Here is a 17,137-nt window from a genome sequence, read left to right as displayed (position 1 = left end):
GCATTCCCACCAACACTGTAAGAAGGTTCCCCTGTTTCACACCCTTGCCAACATCTGTCATTTCCTGACTTGTTAATTTTAGTCATTCTGACTGGTGTGAAGTGGTATCTCATTGTGGTTTTGATTTGTATTTCCCTGATGCCAAGTGATGTTGAGCATTTTTTCATGTGCCCATTGGCCATTTACTGTCTTCTTTGGAGAAATGTCTATTCATGTCTTCTGCCCATTTCCTGATAGATTATTTGTTCTTTGGGTGTTGAGTTTGATAAGTTCTTTATAGATTTTATCTGATATGCCTTTTGCAAATATCTTCTCCCATTCTGTTGGTTACCTTTTGGTTTTGTTGACTTTTTTCTTTGCTGTGCAAAAGATTTTTATATTGACAAATAGTTCAATAGTTCATTTTTGCCTTTGTTTCCCTTGCTTTTGGAGGTATGCCTACCAAAAGTTGCTGCAACCAAGATCACAAAGGTTCCTGCCTGTGTTCTCCTCTAGGATTATGATGGACTCCCATCTCACATTTAGGTCTTTCATCCATTCTGAGTCTATTTTTATGTCTTGTGTAAGGAAATGGTCCATTTTCATTCTTCTCCATGTGTCTGTCCAATTTTCCCAACACCATTTGTTAAAGAGACTTTTTTCAATTGGATATTGTCTCCTGCTTTGTCAAAGATTAGTTAACCATAGAGTTGAGGGTCCATTTATGGGTTCACTATTCTGTTCCATTGATCTATATGTTTGTTTTTGTGCCAGTACCATACTGTCATGATGATTACAACTTTGTAATAGAGGTTGAAGTCCAGAATTGTGATGCCACCAGTTCTAGGTTTTTTTTACTCCCCAACAATCCTTTGGCTATTCAGGGTTTTTGCTGTTTCCATACAAATTTTAGGACTATTTGTTCCAATTCTGTGAAATAAGTTGATGGTATTTTGATAGGGGTTGCATTGAATGTATAGATTTCTCTAGATTCAGCAAAGTGGCAGGATGTAAAATCAATGCACAGAAATCAGTTGCATTTCTATACACTAACAATGAGACAGAAGAAAGAAAATGTTGCTATTACAGCTATCTTCCTAGAACTACCTCCAATTAGTTTACATTTTAGTTCATACACAGGCATCATTGCTGAGGCTCTGGTTATGTTAGATCAGTGAATATCAAATCTGTAATCCTGATATTCCATAGGTCTCAAAGTTATCATGATATTCTCTTTAAAAATTCCTCCAGTGGGGGCACCTGGATAGCTCAGTTGCAGGAGATGTTTTAAAAACTAATTTTAGGGCACCTGGGTGGATCAGTGGTTGAGTGTCTGTCTTTGGCTCAGGTCTTGATCTCAAGGTCCTGGGACTGAGCCCCGCATCGGGCTCTCTGCTCAGTAAAGAGTCTGTTCCTCCCTTTGTGCTCTCTTCTCTCTCTCAGATAAATAAATAAAATCTTTAAAAAATTCCTCCAATAATAATTCAATTAGTTAACCAATTTAACAAGTACTCCTGGTATGCATGATATAGAACCACTGAGTACTAAAGAAGGAGGAAAATCAACACATTTATTAATTCTTTTATTTACACATTCTTCCATCAAACTTCTGTGACTAATTACAGAAACTAATTACACTGTATGGTGATCTAGTATAAGAAGACATAGCTCAACCTTCTCACTGTGTTAGATTATTCCATTCAGCACATATGTCCTAAGTACATCCTTTATGTCATTGTTTATGCTGAGTGCTGCTCTAGATTAATACTGAATGTAGAAATCCATGGCCACCTTCATCCTATCAGGATTTGTTAACTTGGGAACATCAGGAGGCTTCTCTGAGCTTCATCCTTAAGATGTACATAGTAGTATTGTTTACTTACAAGATGCTTTTAAAAATTACATGATTCAATAGTTCAAAAAGATTTTTAAAAACATTATTAATTGTCTTCCACATGCAAGACTCATTAATTTACTCATTTAATAAATATTTAGAACTCACTGTGTGTCTGGCGCTATATTAGCCTTTGAGGATATAGCCAGTGACCAAACAAGATTTTTGCTCTCATTTAGCTTCCATTCTATGGAAGAAGAAAGACATTAAACAAATATATGATACACTTAAAACAGAATGAGGTGTTCAAGAGAAACCAAGGTGCTCCTTAGGCTCAGTGGTCATGGATGCCCATGCCAAAGACTTTGTTTTTCTTCCAGGATTTCCATAATAAAAACGGAACCCTCCATGTCAAGATGATGAGGGTGTAGAGTGTGGGAGGCAGAGGGACAGTTGGTTTAAGGTTCATGGTCAGGAACACATTCAATATGATCCAGGAACAGAAAGCTGGAGAATGTGGCTAGAGAGAGTGGGAACCTGCTAGAGATAAATTCAGAGAGAGGGAGCAAGTAACTGGTTTATGAAGGCTTTCTGCTTTAGAGAAAGAAGTTGGATTTTTTTTTTATATATAGAGAGATAGAAATCATGGAACAGTTGAACACTTAGGAAATTATTTCAATAGTCCAGGTAAGAATTGGTAAGATGAAAAGGGAAATGGTGGTGGCTTAGACTGGGGCCATAGCAGCGGGAAATGACAAGGAAGTTTTATTAGCAAAATGTTTTGGATATAGAGTCAGGAGGACTTGCTGATTCATTGCTTATGGAGGATTATATAAGGTGAGTAATCAAGGATAGCTCTAAGGTTTTGGCTTAAGAAATTGGAAGGAGATAGGAAAGAACAGAATGGATGAGATTTTAGAATGGGTAGGAGTAGTACTTGGGGAAGAATCAAGAGCTCTGTTTCAAATATGTTCATTTTTAGATGTATATTTGACATTTAAATGGATATGGCAAGGAGGGTTTAGGTATATGAGTCTGAACCTGTGCTTCTTGGAAGAGGTCAAAGCTGGAGATAAAAGTATTAGATCGCTGACACATAGATATCATTTAATGGTAGGTCACCTAGGGAGAAAGTGTTGAAGAAGAGGCTTCTAGATCACAACTGACAAAAGAAATGGGAAAAGACTGAGAAAGAGGAGTCAGGGAGACAGGGAAAGAATCAAGAGTATAGTGCTCTAAAAGCCAATGAAATGATAGATCTCAATAAGAATAGAATCATCATTGTAGAATGTTGTAGAGAGTTTGAGTAAGTTAAGGGTAGAGAAATGATCATAGGTTTAGGCAACATTGAGGTATTGTCTTTAGAGAGAGCATTACAAGTAGCCAGACTAGTGATAGTGCAGAGTTCAAAAACAGTATGTGTCCTCAGATTGTTTTCAGTTGTAGAGCACCAATGAACCACTTCCAAAAGTAAAGGTAAACTTGGCTTAGAATTATTATTACTTTCTAGAAACTATAAAGAGTAGAACAGATCAACAATCTGGATCCCTTATAGTTATGTCGTCCAATATGGTAGCCACTAGCCATGTGTGGTTGTTTAAATTTTAAGTTAATTAAAATTAAAAATTGTTAAAAAATCACTCATCATGTTTCAAGTTTTCAATAGCCACATGGGGCTAGTGACTACCATGCAGGACAGCACAGATATAAAAGATACTTCTATCATCACAGAGAATTCTGTTGGACAGTCCTTCCCTAGAGGATGAGGACAGATCCCTCTTTACTGGCTTTAATTGCTAAGGGAAATAATAGGGGCTTCAGTGGTTTAATTAAGGAATTACAGAAAAGGGAATCTGACTACATCTTAATCTTCTCTGCTTGCCGACAGAGCTGTGAGACACACTGACCACAACAAAGTCCTGGTTGATTTCCAAGGATGGATGAGGTGAAGAGAGAAATGCCACAGTGAAATAGACCAGCAGCTATGAGATGCCATTATCCACAACACCGGTGAGAATTACATCAAGAAATTCATCATGACCAGCTAGGTGTGCCAAGGCACTGAGACAGCTGCTGCCAAGCCACTTAGCCTTAAGTCCCAAGAAGAGTCCCAAGAGGGAAAAGAGAACGAATTGGTTCTTTCGGTCACATTAAATTGAAAAGGCACTCATTACGTGGCTTTCTGTATGCCCTTGTCTTCTCCTGCAGTGTCCTCTCCCATCCTTCCCTTCCTATTGCCATCACGATCAGATGCTTTCTTGTGCATGAGGCCTCCAGTAATGCCTCCTTCACTGTGCTTGCGTGGCACTTGTATAAGCCATGCAGAACTCAACATACTCTGGCTTTTCATGTAGCTTTTTCCAATGGTAAGAATATAGACTTTGGCAGAAAACTCTAGATTTGAATCCTGATTTTACCTGTCACCTAGCAGTATGATTCAGATAAGTTACTTTCCTAATTACCAAATTTTCCTCTGTAAAATTGAAACAATGATCCCTTTTCTTCTCTTTTTTTTTGAGATGACTTTCTTTTAAATTGAAGGATAATTGATATACATCATACATATATTTAAATTTTTTCTATTTAAATTCAGATACCATATTATTAGTTTCAGAGGTAGAATTCAGTGATTCATGAGTTGCATACAACACCCAGTGCTCAATACTTCAAATGCCCTCTTTAATGCCCATCACCCAGTTACCCCATCCTCCTACCTACCTCCCCTCCAGCAACCTTCAGTTTGTTCCCTGGAGTTAAGAGTCTCTTATAGTTTGCCTGCCTCTCTATTTTCCTCATGTTTTATTTGGTGCTCGGTAATTAATGCACATTGTCTCTTCTAAAACTTAACCATCTGGTTCCTCTGAAGGACAGTTGTTATTTATTTATTCATTTATAACTTAAATTCAATACACAATGCATCATTAGTCTCAGATTTAGTTTTCAATAATTTATCAGTTGCATATAACACCTAGTGCTCATCACATCACGTGCCATCCTTAATGGCCATCACCCAGTTACCCTATCACTCCTCTCATCTCTCCTCCAGCAACCCTCAGTTTATTTCCTAGTTAAAGAGTCTCTCATGGTTTTTATCCATCTCTGATGATTTCCCATTCAGTTTTCCTCCCACCCCCCATGATCCTCTGTGCTATTTTCTATATTCCACATATGAATGAAACCATATGATAATTGTCTTTCTCTGATCGATGTACTTCACATTCAGCCTAATGCCCTCCAGTTCCATCCACATTGATGCAAATGGTAGGTATTCATCCTTTCTGATGGCTGCATAATATTCCATTGTATATATATGTATATACCACATTTTCTTTACCCATTCATCTGTTGATGGACATCTCAGCTCTTTCCATAGTTTGGCTATCATAGACAGTGAAGTTTTAGATGAGATGCACCAAGTCTGACAGAGTATGGAGGCTTTAGGATGTGAGCTCAACCCTTCTGATTGCATTTCTCCCTACAGTGTGGGATGGCTTATAAGCTCCAAGTGCTCTTTGGAACTCTGCATCACCAGATTCTTTCCAGGATTTTTTTTTTATATGCTATACAATGACCATTTGAGAAAAGCATGAATTAATTTAGAAGTTCCCAGATATGCATGGGATAGAGATTAGCTTTGGCTCTAAGATATGAGTATATAAGGAAACAAATGATCCCCTGGGAGCTTCAATTCAATTGGAACAGAGGTACATATTTTTTCTTCTAACTTCTATCTGACCCAACGACTTGAAGTTAAGTTCTAAATAATGAGCCCCAACGTGATGTCTCAAACTCAGCCAATGCTACTGTACAGAACTATCTATTCTGATGAAAATATTCTGTATGTTCTCTGACACAGGGTATACTAGCCACATGTGGCTTTTGAACACATGAAATGTAGTTAGTGCAACTGGGAAAGTAAAACTTTAATTTTAATTCATTTTGATTTTTTAAATTGAAATTGAATTGCTGCTACATGTGGCCAGTGGCAAAAATCTTAGAATTCATAGCCTTAGGATAATAAGATGGAGAGGATTCTGAGATCCATGAGCCCAACTTCTTCATTTTACGAAGGTAGAACAACAAAAGAACCAGTATTTCCTGAGCACTTTTCGCATGCCAAGGCCTGTACTAAAGGCCTTCATGTTATTGCCTTTTGGGATCCCTAATGGCTTCATGAAGTAAATATCACCAACATTTTACATTTATGAAAACCCTCTTGTTAGAGGCACATAGTTATGCTTATTTCAGTTAGTGTAGAATAGTGAGGATGGAGAGGTGTGTATGTAACTGATGTGGATCATCCTATGTAAATTTCAACCTCATGCACCAAGTTGGTCTTGCCACACAGGAGTCCACAAAGAATTGGTGAAATGAAAAGCCAGTATCAACATCACACCAGCAAAGCAAGTGAAGATTCCTCTCGATCACATTCACTCTCCTGTCTCTTGACTTTCAGCACCAGGAAGTTTGTCTTTATATTTCACTCAATTTCCTAGCAGCCATGCCCACCCTAATTATGCAACATAAATTTTTACTGCTAGCCTAAGCAGGACATAGTCAGGTGGTAGGATTTGCTTCAGAAATATGCTGATCACACATGGAAAAAAAAGAAATATGCTGATCACACATGGAAAATAAACACACCAATTCCTTTGGCATCAGTCAATCCCATTAGTTGGACCACAGCTCACAGATGCAAGGAAAATTGAATGCTGACAATTCTATCCAACACATTAGAAAGTTCTTTCCATTTATTCTTGTGTCCCATCTTGGGAGCTCAAACTGAGGTGATTGATCTTTGCGGTATACTGTTGTGCCACCTTACTCTTCTATCTGACCTCTATACCCATATCTCTTTTCTCAAGGCATGATTTGAATAATATCCTCCCCATCCTCATTAACCTCACATTTCAGATCTTGTAACTCAGCTTGCAGAGGGCAGAATGTGAGACTTTGGGGCTTCCATAATCATGTGATAAATTTCTATAATAAACCTCCTCATGTATATCTTATTGGTCCTGTTTTGCTGGAGAATCCCAGTAATACAATGTGATTGTATTAGAAAATGAGGTAGCTTCATTCTACTATCAAGAAGCCACCTCCAGTACATCCCACGTGGATTGATGAGCAGAGAGGAGCCTAGATGTAAGACCAAGAGGAAGGAGTTCCAGGGTCATATCTTCCTTCCAGAGGACAGCTTCAGACTCCCCTTGAAGAAAAAAAGAAGAGACTTTGCCTAACAGGTTAGAATTAAGAAGTCTTAGGGCCACAAACACATACTCAGAATCAAAAGAAACATTCCAAGAGTGAAAAATATAGTTCATTCATACTACGCAGATCAAGAGGCTCCAGGAGTAGGAAAGTGTTCATGGTGCTGAAAACAAAATATGAATACTGTTTCTGGAAAGAAAACACTCAAGACTATCATGGGCATGGCAAGAAAGGTGTTATAAACTCAGGGAAGCAGAGACATTGCAGCTGCTTTGAGAAACAAGTAACCATCTCTGGATTGGGAAATAAGGAGCCTGAGAGAGCAGGGGCAGGAATAAGGGCAGAAGTTTGATTTGCAAGAAAAAAGAGAAAGTTTGTTTTTTTTTTTCACAACCACTGCTGACGTATGAAAGGTGGTCGGTCCCTTAGGTGTCATTACATCAGGAGTGTAGACTAGTAGAGACACAGCATTTGCAAGGTTTTCACTCAATGCACAAAGTACCCAAGGTGTTTACCTTTCTGTTACCCCAGGGGTCTGCACAGTGAACCGTCCTGACACAGCCTCCCTATCCTGTTCATGAAAGTCAATAGGCCTAAAAGTGCCCACAAAGCTGTGGTCCCAATCCTTCCAGATGCTTCTACATGAGGGAGTTGGAGACATACTAACATTATTCTGTTCACATGTTGCCCTCCCCATAGTACATTACGGCGGCCCAAATTATCATGTTAAGGTTTAAGAAGACCCAACTCTCATAACAAAGAGATTTATATAAGATCCAAGATAATTCTTACCAGAGCAAGGTGAAATCTGTCTGCATAAATGCATAGTCAGGCATTTCTCAACAGGCTTTAATATAAAACAATGAGAAGGGCCAGATGAAGGAACACCTTATCCACATGCTTATGAGATTAGAGCTTGTTATTCACACCAATTCCCTTTCATAAATTGGTTTCCAGAGTCTGATATATTAAAATCAAATCAGGCCTCTAAAATCCATTTTAGGTTGATAGTCTCAACAGCTGACTTGAATTGTTTTCTGATTTAGAAATGGAAATCTCAAAGACTTAGCTATGCTCCGCCTAGCTTGCCTAGAAACTTCACCAGAATTAAGATTTATGTGCCTCTCTTTTTGACAAAGTACTGCAATCGGTCTTTAAAGCAGGGTGAATATCTTTTTCCTCGAAATCACAAGGTTTATCTTTGCACACTAGGAGAGCTAATTCACAGACCAGAGGAATCCAAAGATCTACTTTTAAAAATTCTTGATTACATTGGGTTGGTGGACAGTTTATTTCCAATTTGCCTCAGAAATAAGCCAGATGAAAAGAAGAGTTCTGGTGAAATAGATCAAGGGGCTACAGCCAACTTGAACAGTCCTGTCTGAGAAATGGGGCCATGAGAACTGGAACTAGAGATGCCATCGATGAGGGCAGTTTCTTTTTTTTTTTTTAAGATTTTATTTATTTATTCATGAGAGATACAGAGAGGCAGAGACACAGGCAGAGAGAGAGAAGCAGGCTCCATGCAGGGAACCTGACGTGGGACTCGATCCTGGGGCTCCAGGATCACGCCCTGGGCCCAAGGCAGGTGCTAAACCGCTGAGCCACCCAGGCATCCCAATGAGGGCAGTTTCTACAGTTACATGGGAAAGTCTAAATGGAGTAGACACAGAGATGGCATGAACGTGGGCTCTCAAACCAACCTTGATTAGCAGTGGGCTAATTATGTAATGCCCATGTACCTCTATTTCCTCATGTGTACTTAGGCAAAGGTAGGTTTATCTCATTCTTATGGGGATAAAATGCATATAAAATATTTAAACAGGACTTTGCAAGAACAAAATAAATATTAAGTATTTGATTTACTATCATTTTCATCATGGTTGTTGTTCTATGGGACTTCCTAAAAATGTCTGCTTAAAAAAGTTTAGAGCCATACTGAGGCCTGTCATTAGCCAACATCTTTATTTCATGGCTGTATGCTTTTCCTTCTTTTTTTTTTTCCAATTCATTTATTTAACAGAGAAAAAGGGGGAAGCAGGAAGCAGAGAGAGAAGCAGGGCCCCCACTGATAGGGTGCCTGATATGGGACTCGATCCCAGGATCCTGAGAACATGATCTGAGCTGAAGGCAGATGCTTAACCCACTGAGCCACCCAGACACCCAGTAAGTTTTTCCTTTTAAGTTGTTTGCTCTGCCTGTTGTTAGCCACAGTGGGGTATGTCTGCCTCCGCTGCCTGCAATGCAAAGTCCCTCCTGAAGGTCCTAAGGAAAACAACTGTTTGCATAGAGCAAATAAAGACATACCTCTGAGGAGCATCTGGGTGACTCAGTGAGTTAAGACTTCAGCTCAGGTCATGATCCCGGGGTCTTGCTCAGCCAGTAGTCTGCTTCTCCCTCTACCCCCCTGCTCAGGATCTCTCTCACTATCTCATAAATAAATAAATAAATAAATAAATAAATAAATAAATAAATAAACAAACAAATAAATAAAATCTTAAAAAAAAAAAAAAAACAAGCCATACCCTGAGAGTGGGAATTTCAAATACTGATAGTTCCCTGGGTATGGGATTTTGGGTGGGTTTCAAATCTGTTCTGTTCCCGGAGGTAGCTGACATGCTGCTAGCTCTCACAGCTGTGATAGTTGTGACCTGGTCCATCTTTAAGGCCATCACAGAGCTGGTACAGCGTTTATCCCATGGCATTGTAACAACTTGTATGCATGTTGACATTTTCCCTGGACTCTGAGGTCTTTGAGAACAGAGATATTTTCTGATACTCTTTATTCTCAGTCCTTAAAGGTATTAGCTTATCTGTGCTCTGTCATCTTCTTATTCCAAACTACTTCCCAGAATTCCACCCTTATCTTTTAAGAGTTTATTTAATATGTATATTCTGGGCATTATATCTTTAAACCAGTGCATTATCCAAGTGTGATTTTAACTGACCAAGAAAGGGAATGCAGGACTGTTCTATGTAGACCCCCAGAACTCACTTAGCTTATTGCTAGCTTCTACCAATTTGGTTTGGCCTTGCTTCAGTCCCTGATCCCAGGATTTTATACTTCCATACTTCCATTTGAACGTGGTACCTGAGGTGTTTACTGGCTGGTATCATGATCTGGTCTCTATATTCAGTGCACCATCCCATTCTTGCTCTGTCTGCCACCCTCTGCCTGCCCTCTCCACCCACTCCCCGCAGGAGACTGGAACATTCCAATGCAGCATCAGTTCCATGGCTTGCTGGCAAGAGGCAGAGTTCCACTGGATGTTGGCAAATCTCAGGCACAGAACTGCAGCCCCTAGGGAAGGACATCAAATCTAACCATGTGCTGTGTCAGATCTTTTCCAGATCTAGACAAGGTATGGAGAATCAAAGGATCCCCAGGTAACAGACCAGTGACAATTTTAGAAGTACAGGGTGGTGGGGAGTGTCAGAGAGAGAGCCAGGATGTCCTAGAAATTTCATCTAAAATAGGGCACAGGAAATAAGAGAATCCAGTCCCCAGATGGGGCATGGCGGCATCAAGGACATGGCAAGCTTCTGAGAGGCTAGCCCTCTGGCCCCTCCTATCTGGTCCCTCTGGCCATCTACTTTCCTGAAGCCCCTGTAGGGCTCCCCATCAGTACCCTGTAAGTAAGGCTGCGGTGCTCTGTAAAATAAAAATTCCAAGCACAAGGGCTTGGAAGTTTCTTCACAGGTATGTTCAGGGGGATATTGTCACCTGGGAGCAATGAAAAATCACTGGGACCTGCCATCAGGCGTAAAACGATGACTGCAATTTGAAAACCCTTTGAATTGGAGGGATACGGCTCCTTGTACCCTGACCATGTGACTTCCCCTTAGCTCCCGTGTAGCTGGCAGGTAGCTACCTGTACTGTAGCTGTAAAGCATTCATCCGCTTGTTCATCTGCCTTTCATACAAAAATTGCTGCTTGTCAGACCAAATGTAGAAGAAGAGAATATAGTCTGTTGATTCGCTGGAGAGAGAGAGAGAGAGAGAGGAGAGAGAGAGGAATAAAAGATTCAAGTATTCTCTGGGTTGTCACTTGGCAGTTTCAAATGCTTCACTGCATCTATTCACAACAGAAAGAACCGACTGCATCTAACCAAAAGGTGCTCGTCTTTTGATTTCTGGCTTGGGGATGGTCTATTAGATTTCCTGATGTGAGCACTTGTTTCAAATGCAGAAAAACAGTGTCGATCTATTCTCTTCTTGATGTTCGCTGCCATTTGGACATAATATTCTTTCTTCCCTTTTCTTTTCTTTTTTTGTATGATAATCACATTAGCCAGTCAGTCCTTCTATGTCTGATGGGCAGGTCTGAACACAGAGGCTAAACATAAGTATTTTTGAAAATGAGAGGAAGAGACAGCCTTCTAGAGTGAAAATGGTCCCTGTAACTCTTTTATTTGGGAAAAAATGAGAAAATATAAGGTCCCTGAAGTGCTGAACGCTATTGTTTATTGCATTTTTTCCCTTTTTCTGCTTTCCCCCTGACATAGATGGTGAGATGGCATGACAAGTGTTACTTGTAGGTCTCATTTTAACCTGCCCCTAGAAGAAATTCACCTTTTTCTGTCATTGATTCACTTAAAGAAAAAAAAGAAAAAAAGATTTGAGAGGAAAACAATCTTCTCTGAGGAAGCAGATTTTCAATAACCCGAGGTCAATTTTACTAGGCTCAAGGTCAATTACTGGAAAATCAGTGAGATTTTAGACCATTGATCAGATTTGTTTGTCATAGTAAGCAAAGCACTAGAATTTTCTGAGATCTTTTACTTGGGAAGAGGATTACAGGAAAATAAATCCATTCAACTAAGAGACTCAAAATAACCATTTTATCCTAAAAACATTTTAATTTCTCTGAGAATATGGTAGCTTGATAGAATAAAGTTCCATTTATTCAGTGAATGGGGTAGACCATCCAGGGAAAGCTCCGGTACCTGGAGTTTACCCTATGAGTGCCAGAACTTTTCTTTTTGAAGATTTTCAAAAGAGAAAACTTTAACATTCTGATTATTATTGCCGAAATTCATTATCCTTTTTTTTTTCATAGGGAATTATCTTGAAATCCAGTTCCATGGCTTGTATTATGAGTGTCATTAAAGGGCTTTTAAGATGGAGTAAGTTTGGGCAGTGTTGAGTTAATGCAAAAAAGTAAAAAGGTTTATTTATTATCATATTTATTATTTTGTATGCTAATATGCAGTGTGAATCATCCAAAGGCTTACATAAAATGCAGTAGTTCAAACCCTGATCTGGCCATAAAATCCCTCTGTTTTTCAGCAATTCATTGCTGTGGGACTGGTATATCATGAAATATGCTTATAGAATCTCTTCATTATAGTCTTTCCTGCCTTTTAAAATAATGTACACTGAGTATTTCTCTTAGTGAGCAATATATTGTTGGTGATCAATATTATATTGAGTTGTAAGACGATGAATGACCTTACATGCTGTTGCGGAATATGGAGTAATTTCTCCCTACATTCAGTGCAAAACAGTAATGTGCCTGTGTGGGGGCGGGGGGAGAGGGTGGATGGATGTGTGTGTGTGTGTGGAGGGGCCAGCAGACAGTGTAGTTCTTTTATGTGTTCATAAGAAATATAATTCCACTGGCAGCTATGTCAGTCACATGACTCCAGTGTGACATTTCTGTCCCTCTGGGCAACTGTCTGTGTGCATGTCTGTAGCAATGCCTTTACCACCTGTTATGTTTTGTTCTTCAATTGGTGTACATTAGGAAGCCAAATAAAGGGTACTTTGGAGAAATAGCACAGGGCAGGGGAAAGGGCAAGCAGGGCCATTGTGAGTCACTTAGAATCATGCAGCCTTGACTTCAGAATCTGGCTCTGCCTCTTTCCAGCTGTGAAACTCAGTAAAAGATGTGACCACTGTGAACCTCTACTTTCTCATCTACATAGTTAAAGCGATGGTCTCTACAGAACAGAAAAAGCTGCTTCTTCTCTTCCTGTCTGTCTTCTCTAGGTTCTTCCACCACCCATGAGAGGAGGATTTTGTCATCAAATCATTCTCAAAGGCTGGAATACAAATTATGCAAGGTTTACCAGTAGACAGACTAGATGTGCATTAAGTGGTCACACACATACAGGCTTGAGGGTCACTCTCGGAGCACAGCCAGCTCATTCTCTCTCCTCTTTCCTTATTCCTTTAGGGGATGAGAGGATACCTGAATTTGTACATGAGCCCTGGGGGAAGGTGGGGCCCATTGCATTTTTCTCAGGGAGCCCATATGGGCACTAACACATCTAATAATGAGGTAGTGTTTTTTCATTTCCTTTCTGCCATTATATATTGCATTTTCACGAGTTCAATCTGGAATCTCTAAGCGAAAGGGAGGTGCTCTGTAGGGCCATTCTTGCTCTTAATTTTGGTCACATTTCCAACAAATGCCACAAATATAGTACATCTAAACACACTTCCCTCACAGCATCATGAGAGAATTAAAGGAACAGATCTAAAGCTGCTGCTGATGCTTATCCACCAGGAAGAGCTCTTCTGTTTATTATAACTCATTCTAAAGTCTGAATTCACAGACTCCAAACAAATTTCTGATGATCTCTTGCATAAACAAAGTGCAGGTGCTTTTGTGCACGGATCACAACTATATTCAGATCAAGCACCTGAATAAACAAGAATTGCCATAATCTGCACTTGCCACTTGGTGTCCAAGAAATAGCCAAATTTTAATAAATATAATACATAAAACAGGAAAAATTTTCTTCTTAATTTAAAGTGCTCTTTTACAAATGATAGCCTCATAGCACGCTGTGACACCATTCCACTTAAGATATTTGGAACCACGTAGCAGGGCTGCCTACCTGTAACACCACCCCACTTAAAATATTTGGAACCACAGACTACCTTAGGGTTGGTTCTTAAATAGTTCTAATTGCTTCACTTATTAGCTACACATGGGATATAATTTTCTCCCTCTTTAACCTGTATTGCTGAAGGCTTAAATGGCAATCCATTCAATCAAGAAGAATATCATCCCCTGGGCCATAGGTGAAAATTAATATACCATTGGCATTATGTGGGTTAGTCTGATCTGTGTATTTGGTAAATAAATGTTTAGATATTAAGAGAAATGCTCTGTCTTCCTGCCCCATTATCCTGATGAAGACTGGATTTGAATCTTTAAAAATAGAAAATATAATAAAGAGATTGAGATAGGATATTTAAAAAAAAAGACGTCTGCTGTCCAGTGGAAAGGAAATGACAGTATTTTTTCCATTTATTTATTTATTTATTTATTTATTTATTTATTCATTTGTTTATTTATTTAATCTATTGCTGCCTTTAGTAATGACTTTTTGTTGTTGTTATTAGGAATTTAAAATTTCTTACAGAATACTCTGGGAGAAAAAGCTCTTTATAGTGTCCAGAAAAGTGAAAAAAATCTCAATACTCCAGAAAAGTAAACCCTACAGTACTATGCTGGTATATAGCATTTCTAATTCATGTCAATTACCTATTTGATAAGTTAAAGTTCAATGTTTTTCTTGAGAATTATTCTTTTATGACCTTAAACAATAATAACACTAAGTAATTTCAGATAAAAATCATGTGTTATTCATAAAGGAAAAGTAATCCTCCCTCACATTTGTGCCTTGCAGTTCCATTTATAAAGCTCTCACATGTGACCTTTCAACCAAACTTCCTTGTAGCCTGGTATGGACAAGTTTTATAAACACAGAGTACTTGAATACCAAGAGGTTAAGAAACTTAGCCAGTGTCATCCAGTTGCTGAGAAACATGGGCATGTATGGTAAGAGGCCTAAACTTCTGATTCTCACTTTCTTTCACTCATTTTTTGAAATTTAACAACACGCAGTCATACATGTACCAGTTACTCTCCTAGGCCTAGAGGTCTCAGGAATGTCAGAGGCAGGCTGATCTCTGCTTTAGAGGAGTTTCATTTCAATAAGGGGAAGGTAGACTAAAACAATTTAATAAACAAATGTAATAATATCAGGTAATTACAACTGAGGAAGAAAAATAAAGTAACTGGGGGGTGCGGGCAGGTATTTGGCCCATATACCTAGATCAGTCATGGAAGCGTATCAGCTAAGAATCATACAAAGTGAAAATCCCAATTAAAGTAGCAACCTTTAAACCCAATTAAAGGTTAGAGTATAGTAACATCACCCTGCATAATAAAACATGGAGTAGGCAGCCGGAGGATTGGTTGACGCAGCAATGCAACAATGTCAGGCTCTGGAATGTTTCTGGCTTTTCTCTCCTGGTATATGATGGCTGCTACAGTTTCAAGCATTAAGTCCTCACTTAATGACAAAAGAAAGCATGGACTTTCTTGTTTTCTTTGTGAAAACAAAGCAAATGTCTTTCTTTCTCTCTGAAAAATAAAAAATAAAATAAAAATAAAAAAAGAGGCACCTGGGTGGCTCAGTGGTTGAGTGTCTGCCTTTGGCTCCAGTCATGATCCCGGGGTTCTGGGATCAAGTTCCACATCAGGTTCTCTGTGGGAGCCTGCTTCTCCCTCTGCCTATGTATCTGCCTCTCTCTTTGTGTCTCCTATGAATAAGTAAATAAAATCTTTTTAAAAAGAACAAAAAAGAGAGAGTATTATGTGGCTCAGTTGGCTAAGCACCTGACTCTTGCCTCAGGTCCTGATCTCATGGTTGTGAGATTGAGCCCTGCATGGTCTCTGTGCTGGGTTTGGAGACTACTTGGGATTCTCTCTCTCTTTCTCCCTCTCCCCTTGTTCCTCTGCCCCCTCCCTTTACCCTCTCTCTTGCCTATGCACATGCTCTCTCTCAATAAAAAATAAAAAATAAAAATAAATGTTATAAAAGGAAATGTCTTAAATACCCTAGTTTCATGAGGTTGGATGGCGTCACATAACCATGCCTAAACCCATCCCTGACAAGGGAATTGAGATTATCAAAATTGGGTTGGATTAATCATCAGTCCTACCCTGGAACTGCAGAGGGCTCATGGAAACACATGGAAACACATCTGATACCTGCGCAAAAATAGTAGAGAAGCTTTCTGAGGCAGTGGTATTTGAACTTAAGTTTGAATGAATTAAAGGAGGCCATTGGTAAAAAGTGAGGAAAGCATATTCAAGCAGCCTCATGATACCCTACATGTATTGAGCACCTTGTAAGGTCTAAGCATTGAGTTAACAAATAGTTTTAATTCATTTAATGCAGCAACACTACTATAAGGTATTTCCTACCATTATTTCCTTTTTACAGATTAGAAAACTAAGGCACAGAGTGATTAGGTGACCTATCAAGGTCATGGGGCTAATAAGCAACAGAGCTCTGATTTAAATCCAAGCAGTCTGGAAGTAGCATATCTTGACATTTCACACCCTTTCTCACAAGGGCAGGACTTCAGAGGGAGAACGGGCCCTTGAGTGTGCCGATAACAATGAGATCTCTGCTCCTGGCAAGAAGTCACGTCCCCTCCGCGTCCTCTGGGAAGTGGAGAACAGAACAGGAGCAGAGGTCATCCACTGTAATAACCCCCAGAGTGAAGACCGGCGGGGGCCTGGGGGTGGTGTTAGGGCAAGAGGACAAGAGGACGCTAGCCCTTTGTGCAGACTCTCGCAAACCTCTCAGCCGTTCGTAAGAAAGATCTTGACCCCCTGCCACTCAGCAGAGGAAACCTTGAAAAGATGCCCCCTCCCCAGTCAAGACTTTCACCAATCATCTGCTTCTGGAAGGCACTCAAGCCTACTCTAGCTTTTTTTCCCCACAAGTAAATGAATTTAAAAGATAAAAAAAAAAAAAAAAAATTAAATCCAAGCAGTCTGACTCGAGGACATACATACAAGTACAAAGGTCTGAGGCAGAAAATGTCTGTTGTGCTCAAGGAACAGGAAAAAGGGCACCATGATGAGAATATAGCAAGAGAAAAGGTGACATGAAATGCAATCCTTTTTTGAGGCAAGGGCTACATCACATACGGTCTTGTCGATCAAAAGCGGATTTAAAGTTTTATTCTCAATGCTGTGGAGAGCAACTGGATAGTTTAAGCAGGGAATAACCTGTCATGATTCACCTTCAGAATTATAGATGGTTGTATTAAGGTATTCCAAAGAAACATAACCAATT

The sequence above is a fragment of the Canis lupus genome, chromosome 12 (genome assembly GCF_048164855.1).
Source record: "Canis lupus baileyi chromosome 12, mCanLup2.hap1, whole genome shotgun sequence".
Classification (NCBI taxonomy): domain Eukaryota; kingdom Metazoa; phylum Chordata; class Mammalia; order Carnivora; family Canidae; genus Canis; species Canis lupus.
Note: the sequence above shows the minus strand (reverse complement) of the source record.